Source organism: Sminthopsis crassicaudata, chromosome 3, assembly GCF_048593235.1.
Source record: "Sminthopsis crassicaudata isolate SCR6 chromosome 3, ASM4859323v1, whole genome shotgun sequence".
Taxonomy (NCBI): Eukaryota; Metazoa; Chordata; class Mammalia; order Dasyuromorphia; family Dasyuridae; genus Sminthopsis; species Sminthopsis crassicaudata.
The window spans coordinates 179,039,262-179,046,925 of NC_133619.1; the positions used below are offsets into that span (position 1 = coordinate 179,039,262).

Here is a 7,664-nt window from a genome sequence, read left to right on the forward strand (position 1 = left end):
AGTTACAGCCCCGCCCACTTTTCAATCTCTTAACTACCCCCCAGGTGAAAGCCTGGATTGCCTATGTCGGCCACACCCACCAGTGCCAAGATGTGCTGAGTCACCCCCGGGATCCAGGAAGATCCAATCTGGTTTTAAATTTTAAAGTTGCTGAGATTTCTCTTCTGAACTGCTGTATTATAAGCAGAGAAGAGCTAACAGCCTGTGCCAGATTCTTCTATCTCAGTGGATTCTCTGATCCCAGAGCCCTCCCCAGCGCGATCAGCGCAGTGTGCCACCACCCCACCGTCTGCACTGGCCTCTCTTCTTCCTCCCCTGGGAGCTGACCTTTCCTGTTCAAATTCCAGATTCTCTTCAGCTGGTAAGTCGTGCTTCCAGTCCTTGTGGATTCTATCAGTCCAGCGCTATTTCTGAGGCTGAGTAAATCTAGTTGGTTGTGAGGGAAGAAAGGAGCTTACACAGTCGCGGTGTATCTTCTCCACCATCTTGGCTCCACCCATGAACCAAGACCATTTTGTTTTCATCTTTATGTCTCCAAGGTCTAGTGTAATACATGACCCCTAGTAAGTATGTAATATATGTTTGCTCCTTGTTTAGTTGTGCTTTGCTGATTGAGTAGTCTAAGGAAGATGGGTGAGGTAGGCTACCAAATGAATGATATGGTCACAAAAGACACAGGGACCAGAAACTGGGGACATGAGTAGAAGCAGCCAGCGGGAAAGGGAGCTAAGCCCCCATATTGCTCTTGGGATGGAACCTACGTTTTGGCTGAAAAGCAAGAGGAGCTAGGGCCACAGTTAAGACCCCAGACAGCTTTATCAGGTAACTTTCATCATATAGAATTTGGAAAACACCCCATTGAACGCTGCAGATCTAGAATCCCCTTGTTAATTAGGCCAGAGTTGTCTGTACAAGACAAGATCTGTTTCAATCTAGCCTCTATTTTGCTGACCTGTTGCCTCAGTTTCTTTAACTGAGAGTGTGGATAATAGCACCTACCTCCCAGTGTTGTTGAGGAGAGAATATATGTAAAGTGCTTAGCACAGTGCTTGGTACATAGGAGTTTAATAAATGCTTGTTTCCTTAAGAAATATTGGTAAATTGGAAGTGATTCGAAGTGGAAAAATGGCAGAGCTACCACGGAAAAGCTCCAACAGTTCTTGCCCTCAAGGAGGTGGTTTTCTGTAGATGAGACCCTCCAAGCCCAAGCCCAGAAGTGGAAAGCCCAAGATGGAGGATGAGAAGGTGCTGTCAGAGAGCCATCCAGACCACCTTCTCTTCCACACCCTGGGAGGATTCCCAAGGCCAAACTAAGCACTAGCTCTGGAAGCCGGCTTGACTGGCTTGTCAAAGCCTTCTGGGGCCCTTCATCCAATGAAGGCTGCATTCTGCTTGGGAGTTAGTTTGGTTTCATTTTATTGCCAGGGCCTGTACATCAATTCACAAGAGGTATTGTTCCAGCTTTATCATTCAGTGCAAACATCTTTTGTGGCTAACCTGAGGTTTGCCACTATCTATGGAATCAAATCAGAAGGGGTTTTCCCATCTCCAATCTTGCTGGCTCCAGAGCACCCATTTGCTTTTCTAGCACTCTTACTATCCCCCTTCTTCATCCAGGGGATTTAGGTTCCCAACTTCTGAAGAAAGGTTAGATTTTCAGAAACAGAAATTTTACATTTCAGTCATATAGATTATAATGAGCACAAGTCAGGCAGAAGAAACTTCAAAGGGGGAATGGGGGGCTCTAGCACAAGCCTGTGGGGACACCAATTATTTTCTGGCTCAGCCTTCGCCTGGAGCTGAGGGGAAGCACCTGGATGCAAATCTCTAAGCCAGTCCCTTGTCATTCTGAATTGCCCTCCAGGTATGGAATGGCTGCTCTGCTCCTCCAGGAAGATCCAAAAGACTTCAGCAGGGCCACTTCCTAGCTTCTCTGGGACTTCTCTGGCTAGAACACAACAGACCTGCTGCTTGTTAACCCCCAATAGCTCTTTGCTCCCAGACTTTCAGACGGTCCCAAGCCTCTGATGGCAAAGGTCCTGGTTACAGTTGTTTCACAATCTCAAAGAAGAAGAAATCTGCCTCCCTCTCTTATTCCCAAACCCAGATAGGATATAGCCAGCTTTACCCATCAGCAGTATGGGCTAGCTGCAAATAAGGGAAAAATTTAATTTACCCAATAAGTTTGCCAACAAGTATTTCTTTAGATTAACGAGCTGGCAAATCTAATCACTAGATAGCACAGAAGAAACTGGGAAATATCACTAATCATGTGGAAGCTGAAAGAATGACAACTTGACACTTTTGGAAACAGAAAAAAACTTTTTTTTTTTAAAAACCCCATCAAACTCCGCAACATCTGTCCCCTTCCCCCCACCAGTACAATAAACTCCAAAGTATAGATCAAAACTCCCCAACAACAATCAGCAACATCATCTGTCCCCTTCCCCCCACCAGTACAATAAACTCCAAAGTATAGATCAAAAATCCCCAACAACAATCTAAATCCCGTTTGAAGTAGATCTTCAAGGCCCGAAAACATGTGTTCAATATCGCCAGAATCTGGTCACTCTGGGTTCAGTATCTCCTTTGCTTCAGTATTGGCTTATAGGTTGCCTGAAAAGGTAAAATGTTACAGCATAAGTGAAAGATATGTGTCCTTTTAATATACTGGAAAAACCATCCATAAACTGCAATATTTTTTGGGGGGTGTTTGTATATTTTAATCCAGCTATTCATTCTCTTCTGCCTATAAATCTCGTTTCTACCTATAAATCTCTTTTCTGCTTATAAATCCCTTTTTTAATCTAAAAATCTCTTTTCTATTATAAATCACTTTATTATAAATCTCTTTTCTACTTATAAATTGCTTTTCTTCCTATAAATCTCTTTTCTACCTATAAACATTTCTACTACAAATCTATCTTTTCACTTATCTATCCATCATTATCTTTTTAACTATGCATCAAGTGTATCTATTCAATCTATTTGTGTATCCTATCTATCCCATTCATCCATCACCAGTTTTCTATGTATCTAGTCTATTGGTCTATTTGTCCACTCATCCATTCTCATATTCACATACTACTCCCTTTGCTGTCAGGATCCAACTGGGTTGTTGTGGCGAGATCATCACCTTTAAGTCAGAAAAGTTTGGGTGTTCTCCGGCGCGTCACAATGAGCATCACACAATGAGGTCTCCATGGCCAAGGTAAGCAAGGAAACTGCTCATCAGATGAGGATTGTGCCAGGCTTTATGCGGAGGTTTTCTTTTAAAAATATTTTTTAGGAAACCTTTATATTTTAGAAAACATATGAAGGGGAAAGTTTTCAACACTGAGCCTTGTGAAACCTGCTGTTCCAACATTCCCCCTCCTTCCTTCCACCTCCTTCCCTAGATGACCGGTAATTACATGTTAAATATGTGAAAATATATGATAAATCCAATGTATATAAAAATATTTATGCAATTATCTTGCTTATGCAGAGATTTTCTTCCTACTTCTTTTTTTTGTTGAATAAGTAGTAAAAGCAATAGTAATAATACTAGGAATAGGAGTTAGACTACTAGTAGTAGAAATAGTAGTAATAGTAATAGTAAAGTAATAGTAATAGTAATAGTAAAGTAATAGTAATAGTAATAGTAAAGGTAGTATTACAAATAATAGTAGTAGTGGTAGTAGAAGGAGTATTAATAGGAATAAGAGCAATGATAGTAGTAGTAGCAGGAGGAAGAGAACTAGAAGGAATGGGAGTAGTATGAATAGTAACAGTAATAAGAGTGGGAGTAATTGTAGTAGTTGGTGGAAGAGTAATAGTAGTAATCTTAAGAGTGATACTAATAGGAGTAGGAAGAGGAGTAATAGTAGAAGTAGTAGTAATAATAATAGGTGTAAGAGTACGAGTAATAATAGTAGTAGTAAGAATAGTATCTGACATTTACACAGTGCTTCACCATCTCCAAAGTAATATAGACCATGTTTTCTCTGATGCTACCCCTAAGGCTCAGACCCACCCTTATGGGAACAGCCAGACTCTCCCATCCTTGAGCCAGGGAGATGCATGTCCTGTTATTTAGGGTTCAGTACCTGTGTTCCAGGCTTCAGGGAAGAAACAAGATCTTTCACCATTTTGGCTTCCGATATCGTTACCCCACCAACCACAAAGAGGATCTGCAGTGGATGATCACCAGGATGAGGTCGGCTCACCTGTAACATTCACCATAACAAGGATGGGGTCAGCCATCAGACAAGCATGTCAGGTTAATGTATGACTCATTAATGATCAAATAAAGATCTTACGTTAGGACATAATGTTCGTAGATTTTCAGCTGTGGAATCAGAACTTTAGAACTAGAAATGTAGTCTCCTTGTGGTCGTGGAGCTCAAGTATCTCATTTAACATGTGAGGAAACTGACGCTCAGGGAATTTAAGTGATAATAAAAAGTCATGCAGGTAAGAAATAATCAGCACAGCAAAATTCCACTTGTTTAATGTTACTTTATTACAGTGTCTTTCCCGTATCCCATCCCACCACCTTTTTTTTTTTTTTTTTTTTTTTAAGAATTAATATGTTTAGCTGTAGGTTAAAAGATTGAAGTATGGAAATACACACACACATATATGCACACACATACACACATATGTAATGAACACTTAGAGTTAACATGATAGTATAAACAGGATCTGTTTGACTCTTGTCTCTGCCTTTTACAACCTGTATGCGCTGGGACAATATACTAAATATACTTAACCACCCTGAGTCTCAGTAACTTTCTCTGTAAAATATGGAAGCAGAAACCCTGAAATATTCCCGCCAGCTCAAAATCCACGATGCTGTGACTCTACTTGAAACCAAGTATTTCTCAAAGGCTTATTCTCGGTGGAGCAAAAATGATTGTACCATTCCCATTTTACAGATGAGGAAATTGAGGCAAACACAGATTAAGTGACTTGCCCAGAGTCCTACAGTTGGTGTTTGAAATCAGGTGCTGATTCAAGTGTGGTCCAACAGTGTTATCCACTGTACCAGCCAGCTGCCAATAATTTTAGAAAAGGTCTTCATCTATATGTAACTGAATTCAACAAGCATTTATGAAACCTCTAATATGAGCAAGTCATCTTGTTTCTGGGAACCAGGCATAGGATGATGAAAAAGAAAATAGTTTCTGAACTCAAAGAATCTGCTTTTGATTGTTTGTTTGTTTGTAAAGGTAGGCTCTCTATTTCCCAGATTATTTGTACTTCTAGTACATATAGGGTTAGTCAGCAACCTGGCCCTACCTTCAACCCCTTATTAACACTGACTGCAGGAGGGAAACTGAAGATAGATTATCTCTATATAGCTGCTTTACCTTCATGAACATGCTAAATCCCAGTTTATGTAGATCACTGAGGTCCGAAGACATGCCTTCAATATCACCAGCATCTGGTCACAAGTGGTTCAGTATCTCCTCTGCTTTAGCAGTGGCTTATAGGATGCCTGAAAAGGTAAAATGTTACAGCATAAGTGAAAGATATGTGTCCATTTGATCTACTGGAATAACCATCCACAAACTGGAATTTTTTGTGGGTGGGGGAAGAGGGAAGGAAAGAGAAGTCAAATATTTCCCAAGCCAGATAGAAAGCAACCATTTTAGCTTCTATAATATTGAAGAATAAAATATAATAGTTTAATACTGACCTGAAGGCAGTCTCAATCTTTGACAGGAGCACTTGGTATGATGCTGATGAGGACCAGAAAGGATCTCTTTTTCCAGTAATTTATTTACTGATTTACCTAACCCTCCATTGACTCAATCATTATCTATGTATATTTAATGCAGCTATTCATTCTCTTCTGCCTATAAACCCCTTTTCTACCTATAAATCTCTTGTCTAATTAAAAATCACTTTTTTTATCTAATAATCTGTTTTCTACTTATAAATCGCTTTAATTACTATAAATCTTTTCTACTTATAAATTGCTTTTCTTCCTATAAATCTCTTTTCTACCTATGAATCGCTTTTCTTCCTATAAATCTCTTTTCTGCCTATGAATCGCTTTTCTACTTATAAATCTCTTTTCTACCTATATATCACTTTTCTTCCTATAAATCTCTATTCTACCTATAAACTTTTCTACTATAAATCTATCTTTTCACTTATCTATTCATCATTATCTTTTTAACTATGCATCAAGTGTATCTATTCAATCTATTTGTCTATACTATCTATCCCATCCATCCATCACCAGTTATCTATGTATCTAGTCTAATAGTCTATTTGTCCACTCATCCATTCTTCTATACACACATCCTACTCCCTTTGCTTTCAGGATCCAACTGGGTTGTTGTGGCGAGATCATCACCTTTAAGTCAGAAAACCTTGGGTGTTCTCAGGCATGTCACAATGAACTAGAGCATGTCACAATGGGCATCACCCAATGAGGTCTCCATGGCTAAGGTAAGCAAGGCAACTGCTCATCAGATGAGGATTTTGCTCAGGCTGTATGCAGAGGTTTTCTTTTAAAAATATTTTTTAGGAAACCTTTTTATTTAAAAAACATATGAAATGGCAAGTTTTCAACACTGAGCCTTGCTAAACCTCCTGTTCCAACATTCCCCCTCCTTCCTTCCACCTCCTAGCCTGGGTGACCTGTAATTACATGTTAAATATGTGAAAATATATGATAAATCCAATGTATATAAAAATATTTATACAATTATCTTGCTTATGCAGAGATTTTCTTCCTACTTTTTTTTGTTGACATCATTTTCCGCAATAATATGTAAACTTTGAGGGCAAGACCATTTTTTTTAATTCATTTTTCCAAATTATCCCCCCCCTCCATTCTCTCCCCCCCCGATGACAGGCAATCCCATACATTTTACATGTGTTACAATATACCCTAGATACAATATATGTGTGTAAATACCATTTTCTTGTTGCACATTAAGTATTAGATTCCGAAGGTATAAGTAACCTGGGTAGATAGACAGTAGTGCTAACACTTTACATTCACTTCCCAGTGTTCCTTCTCTGGGTGTAGTTATTTCTGTCCATCATTGATCAACTGGAAGTGAGTTGGATCTTCTTGTTGAACATGTTGAACATTTCCACTTCCATCAGAATACATCCTCATACAGTATTGTTGTTGAAATGTACAGTGATCTTCTGGTTCTATTCATTTCATTCAGCAACAGTTGATTTAAGTCTCTCCAGGCCTCTCTGTATTCCTCCTGCTGGTCATTTCTTACAGAGCACTAATATTCCATAACCTTCATATACCACAATTTACCCAACCATTTTCCAACTGATGGACATCCATTCAACTTCCAGTTTCTAGCTACAACAAAAAGAGCTGCCACAAACATTTTGGCACATGCAGGTCCCTTTCCGCTCTTTAGTATTTCTTTGGGATATAATCCCAATAACAGCAATGCTGGGTCAAAGGGTATGCACAGTTTGATAACTTTTTGGGCATAGTTCCAAATTGCTCTCCAGAATGGCTGGATTCTTCCACAACTCCCCCAACAATGTATCAGTGTCCCAGTTTTCCCACAGCCCCTCCAACATTCATCATTATTTGTTCCTGTCATCTTAGCCAATCTGACAGGTGTGTAGTGGTATCTCAGAGTTGTCTTAATTTGCATTTCTCTGATCAGTAGTGATTTGGAACACTC

At 39.4% G+C, this 7,664-nt stretch overlaps 1 long non-coding RNA gene across 1 annotated transcript; it reads right to left on the reverse strand.

Moving 5' to 3' along the window:
• Positions 1–2,302: 2,302 nt before the first annotated feature.
• On the reverse strand, positions 2,303–6,386 carry LOC141560868 (uncharacterized). The gene is made up of 4 exons (XR_012487849.1): positions 5,684–6,386; positions 5,355–5,482; positions 4,089–4,208; positions 2,303–2,616 (listed from the first exon to the last, which is right to left on the reverse strand). It is a non-coding gene; the product is annotated as an uncharacterized LOC141560868 (long non-coding RNA).
• Positions 6,387–7,664: the final 1,278 nt, after the last annotated feature.